The sequence below is a fragment of the Arachis ipaensis genome, chromosome B9 (assembly GCF_059453495.1).
Source record: "Arachis ipaensis isolate K30076 ecotype BB chromosome B9, ASM5945349v1, whole genome shotgun sequence".
NCBI lineage: Eukaryota > Viridiplantae > Streptophyta > Magnoliopsida > Fabales > Fabaceae > Arachis > Arachis ipaensis.
This window is the reverse complement of record NC_142444.1, coordinates 60839020-60845062: the sequence shown is the minus strand read 5'-3', so window position 1 is coordinate 60845062 and position 6043 is coordinate 60839020. Positions and strand designations below refer to the sequence as shown.

Sequence of the window (6043 nt, the reverse complement as noted above, 5' to 3'; positions counted from 1 at the left end):
CCTATCATGCAATGCAACAACTAACTCACAAAGACAAAAATTGAAAAAATTGGTGTTGAAAGGGAAATTGTTACCCATGGAGATCGGTCGAACGACCTCCCCACACTTAGAAATTTACACCATCCTCGGTGCATGCAAAGAAGAGCAAGGTGGACGGGTTGCTACAATTGATGAGCTCCTTCAAAAGGTTGTGCGGGTGAACTTGTTTGTTGCCCTATTAGAAGTTTTTTTTCATTCCTTTCCTTCTTGGTGGCTAACCTCAAAGGAGAAAAAAAGAAAGAAAATTAAGCCTACAACAAAGATATGAAAGCAATTAGAACATACGTGGGGGCTAATGCCAAATAAGAGTAAGGTTCTCACTGCATGGTAGCTACAACATGTGAGTGAGAAAACAATATAAGCTAAGGCATATTAACTAACACTTGATGCAAGAGTAAAGTCAAAGCATGAAGAGCACTCAAAAGCATCAAGTTCAACTAGAAAGAGTGGGTCATGAAAGACATGCAAGTTCATATCAATGCACAAAGAATATAAGAGTCATACAAGATTAAGCATTGATTTAAAAGTTTCATTACCCAACAATATCAAACAAGTTAAGAAGCACCAAGAATAATCAAGAAATTCTCAACAATTGAGTAAGAGCATTCAACACCATTATTAAAATAAGAAGCTCCAAAAAAAAAAAGGTAAAAACAAGCTATCAAAACAAAATGAAAATGCAAATCATAATAGTATGTGAATGCAATGGACAAAAGAAAATGGAAGATGAGAAAAAAAACTCTCATTCTAGAGAGAAAAGTAAATCAACAACTCAAATCATCAATAAAAAGAATATCAAATATTAAATTTCATTCAATGTAAACAAAATCCAACATGAGCATTCATAAACATAAAAGAGACATAAAAGTAAAATTGACAAGAGAACTAAGAAGAATAGAGTAGTAAAAACAAGAAATTATGAAGGAAACAAGATGAGAACATGAAAATTGACCTAGATCTAAGATGGAAATATCCTAAGAACCCTAATTCTAGAGAGAAGAAGGAGCTTCTCTCTCTAGAAACTAACCTACATGATGCCAAGTTACAAACAATTGCTCCCCCTTGCCCAAGCTTGAATTCTACATGAAATAGCATCAGAAATAAGTTGGATTGGGCCTAAAGTGCTTCAGAAATCGCTCCCAGCGATTTCATCTTTAGTGGGCCATGTGCAGCATCGGCGCACACGCATACAGTGCACGTGTGCGCCCTTAAACACGAAGAAACTATGGCAAATTTAATATCATTTTGAAGCTCCGGATGTTAGCTTTCCAACGCAACTAAAACCGCCTCATTTGGACCTCTGTAGCTTAAGTTATGGTCAATTGAGTGCAAAGAGGTAAGGCTTGACAGCTTTGCGGTTCCTTTATTTCTTCATGAGTTCTCCCACTTTGCATGCTTTTCTCCTCACTTCTTCCATCCAATACTTGCCTTATGAACCTGAAATCACTCAACAAACATATCAAGGCATCGAATGGAATTAAAGTGAATTGAATTTAGCTATTTTAAGGCCTAAAAAGCATGTTTTCACACTTAAGCATAAATCAAGGGAGAATTGCAAAACCATGCTATTTCATTGAATAAATGTGAGAAAAGGTGATAAAATCCCCCAAATTAAGCACAAGATAAACCACAAAATTGGGGTTTATCAGGGGGTGAGCTCATCCGGAACTTTCACAGGGTCCGGCCACACTTACGACATAGGGTCAGCAGAGTATCGAGTCTCAACTTGGAGGACGTGGTGGCTAGCCACTACTTTCATCCAGGGAAATGATGAATGGATTTTTGATGCTATAGAATTTCATAAATGAATTCTTGTTGCAAATATAGTTTTTAGACCAACAAATAATCCTTTCATACAAATATTTGGTTGTCAAAAGTAACAAACCTGATGACTTGAATCATCTACCATTTTTTCTTACATAAAAAGGACCATAAAAGAGCATAATCTCATTTGATCATTGCAATTCATGAATCATTTGATGAATATTATGGTACATTTCTTTACAATGAGTTTGTACTGAATTTCAGGTGAAAAAAAACAACAAAAAGGGAGGAAAAACAACAAAACAAGCTGGGCGTATGAAACTGGCATGCCACTTAGAATAAACACCACAAAATTATATGGGCGTCGCACGCCAGGAGCTGGGTGTGGCACGCCAGAATAGTTTTCCAGAGAGCAATAATGAAGGCCATTAAAGGGGCGTGGCACGCCAGGCTGGGTGTGGCACGCCTAGCCCATCACATACTATGGGCGTGCCACTTGAGCCATAGGGCGTGGTACGCCAGTTCAACACTCCAGAAGGGATCATCACATGGGCGTGCCACTTGATATTGAAGGCGTGGCACGCCAGCTTCAAAAGTCACTAGGGTGTGCCACTTGATGAGCCAGGCGTGGCACGCCAAGCTTAAGAAAGCCACAAATAAATGGGCGTGCCTTGAGCAGCATGGCGTGGCACGCTAGTATAAAATTCCAGAGAAGAGATTAAAGGCTAAAAAGGCTTGGGCGTGCCACTTGAGGTCGAAGGATTGGCACGCCAAGCTCTCACCCTCACTTAGGCGTGCCACTTGAGCATCTAGGCGTGGCACGCCAATGTACAAGAAGACCAAAGCAAAGGCTGGGCGTGCCACTTGGTATCGAAGGCGTGGCACGCCAGCTCAAGATTCTCACCTGGGTGTGCCACTTGAATGCTGGGCATGGCACGTCAGCTACTGGAACCAAGAGGAACAATGGGCATGGCACGCCAGACCTTGGGCATGGCAGGACAGTTATATTTTCCAGAGAGGGAGATAGGAGGTGAACTATATGGGCGTGCCACTTGGTATCGAAGGCGTGGCACGCCATCTACCATTCTCCAACCAGGCATGCCACTTGAGTCTCAGGCGTGGCACGCCATCATCACCAATCAACCAAGAGAAGACTTGGGAATGCTACTTGAGTTCTAGGTGTCGCACGCCAGTGAAGGAACCAAGCACACAAACGGGCGTGGCACGCCTGACCCTGGGCATGCCACGTTAGTTCAGTTTTCCAGAGAGGAAGACCAAGAACACATAATGGGCATGGCATGCCAGACTCTGGGTATGCCACACTAGTTCAACTTTCCAGAAGCAAGAAGAGGAGGGAGAAGGCCTGGGCGTGCGACTTGGGCTCGAAGGCGTGGTACGCCAGGCTATCCAAGGTTTTAAAAAGGCCTGGGTGTGCCACTTGAGGTCGAAGGCGTGGCACGCCAGGCTACAAAAGTGCTTAAAGAACCCGGGGCGTGCCAATTGGGCTCGAAGGCATGGCACACCAGGGGGGCCCAAATAAGGAGGGTGTACCACTTGAAGAGTTGGGCGTGGCATGCCATGCCATATTTAAAGCTGGGCGTGGCACGCCATTGAAGCGCCAATCACACGCCAGCTGGGAGATCACGTTTATTGAGTTTCTTTTCCCTCTAAATTGTATTTTTTCTTTTCACTTTTGTATTCCCTTTATTTCTAGTGCTAGGAGTAGTATAAATAACCCCTAAAAATACTGGGAAAGGGGTTAAGCAGTTAGGGAAGCTAAGTTGTGGAGTAGAGTTTTTAGTTAGATTTACTTTTTTCACTTTATCATCTTCTCCATCTCTTGTACTTTTCTCTGAGCTATGAGTAGCTAAATTCCCTCTCATTGAGAGAGGGAGCTCTGTTGTACTTGATGGATTAATGATAGTTAATTTCTTCTTCTCTTCATCTTCTCTCTGATTTGATAGAAGGAATTTCGTTTTAATGCTAGTGTTTAATTATCTTAGAAAAGAGATTGAATGCAAAATGGGTTTCATGGGAACCTTGGAAAAGGAAACATGAAACCAAGCTAGAAATCCCTTCTCACACTTGAGTAGGATCTGGGTTTGGTGCTTGGATATGGTGATATATAATCCTTTCTGTACTTGGACCTATGATGATGTGTGGTATAATCAGGGACCAAGCATATCTCTCTTTATGAGCAATTAGACCAAGGAATTGGTTGGCTATTGATCAAGATCTGAGAGATTGAGTCACCAAGGGATTAAGGCTCAATCAATCATGATTGCCAAGAGGTCAATGGGTTGCATGATTGAAGAGGATATGAGCTGGATTTAATTCAAAGAGACAACATCTCCTGATCTCAATGAATCCCCCTATTCTTATCTTCCACTTTCTTTATAGCTTTCTTTAAAATCTGTCAATCCCCATTCCCATTTATAATTAAGTCATTTAAGTTTCTACCCTTTACATTCTTGCCATTTTCATTTATGCACTTTACTGCTTTTCTTTACTTTTGAGTCATTTATAGTTCTACCCATTTATAATTCTGCAATCACAATCTATTCTATTTAGCTTGACTAATTCACCAATTGATTAAAATTACTCAAATCTACCAATCTCTGTGGATACGATCCCATTCCACTGTGGGTTATTACTTGACGATAATTTTGGTGCGCTTGCCAAAAGAATGGATTCATCATTTTTATATGGGCAGTGAATTCGACTCATCAAGTTTTATGGTGCCATTGCCGGGGGTTGGTTTGATTTTGACAATGACTAAATTAATTGGCGAGCTAGATTAAGCATTTTAAATACCTTGTTATTTTCTTCTTTAATTTTTCTTTCTATTCTGTTTTACTTTTACTTTGCTCATCTTAGTTATTCATTGTTCATATTTCCATTATTCTAACTATTTGATTAATTGCATCAACCAAGCTAACCACTAATCTTGACAAGAGTGACTCCTTCACTTGCCCTCTGCTTGCTGTTTGTTGAATGTATGATAGGTAGAAGGGGAGAAACTTCATCTTCCTTCGATAGTGAACCTGAGAGGACCTTCCTTAGATTAAGGAGGGAAGCAAGAGGCAAAGGCATAGTTGGAGAGGAAGTAGTGGAGGAAGATCTGAGAACTACCATGAAGGAAGAAGTGCATAACAACATTGGAGAGGATGCTGGCAATCATGTTGGGCAAGAGAGGAGAGTCTTAGGCTCCTACATCAACCCAAATCTAGGAAACTGTGGCAACAGCATTCTGAAGCCAACACTCCATGCTAACAATTTTGAGTTAAAACCTCAACTCATCACACTTGTCCAGAATAATTGTTCATATGGAGGAGGTACCCAAAAGGACCCAAACCAACATCTCACTACATTCTTGAGGATTTGTGACACTGTGAAGTTCGATGGTGTACACCCTAACACCTACAAGCTACTTTTGTTCCCTTTCTCACTCAGAGATAAGGCAGCAAAGTGGTTAGAAGCATTTCCCAAGGAGAGCTTAACCACATGGGATGATGTTGTGAACAAGTTCCTAGTAAGATTCTACCCTCCACAGAGAGTCAACAGACTCAGAGCTGAGGTGCAAACTTTCAGACAGCAAGATGGTGAAACACTCTACGAGGCCTGGGAGAGGTTCAAAGATTTGACAAGAAAATACCCACCGGATATGTTCAATGAGTGGGTGCAACTACACATCTTTTATGAAGGGTTGTCATATGATTCAAAGCAAGCAGTAGATCATTCTTCAAGAGGCTCACTCAATAAGAAGAAAACTATTGATGAAGCCATAGATGTTATTGAGACTGTGGCTGAGAATGAGTATTTCTATGCTTTAGATAGAACTCAAAAGAGAGGAGTAATGAAGCTCAATTCCATGGATGCCCTGATAGCCCAAAACAAAGTGATCACTGCACAACTAGCAGCCTTGACCAAGAAGATGGAGAAGAATCAAGTCTCAGCCATTCAAGCCCAAGCTCCTCAACAAGAAGGAGATGCACCAGAAGTTGAATGTGAATGGGAGCAAGCTAACTATATGAACAATCCTTCTAGACCACCATATGATCCCAACTCCAAGACATACAACTCAGGATGGAGTAACCACCCAAATTTTGGGTGGGGGAACCAACAAATCCACAACCAAGATCTCAACAAACCTTACCCATCTAACCAATACAACAACCACAATCCCAACCATCAATCAAGTAACAACAGACCTTACCACAATTCACAAAACACATCATAC

At 41.2% G+C, this 6043-nt stretch overlaps 1 non-coding gene across 1 annotated transcript; it reads right to left on the bottom strand.

Annotated features, from left to right (window-relative positions):
* Window positions 1-5365: 5365 nt before the first annotated feature.
* Window positions 5366-5468, bottom strand: LOC148544842 (small nucleolar RNA R71). The gene has a single exon (XR_015901640.1). It is a non-coding gene; the product is annotated as a small nucleolar RNA R71 (small nucleolar RNA).
* Between the last annotated feature and the right edge of the window lie 575 nt (window positions 5469-6043).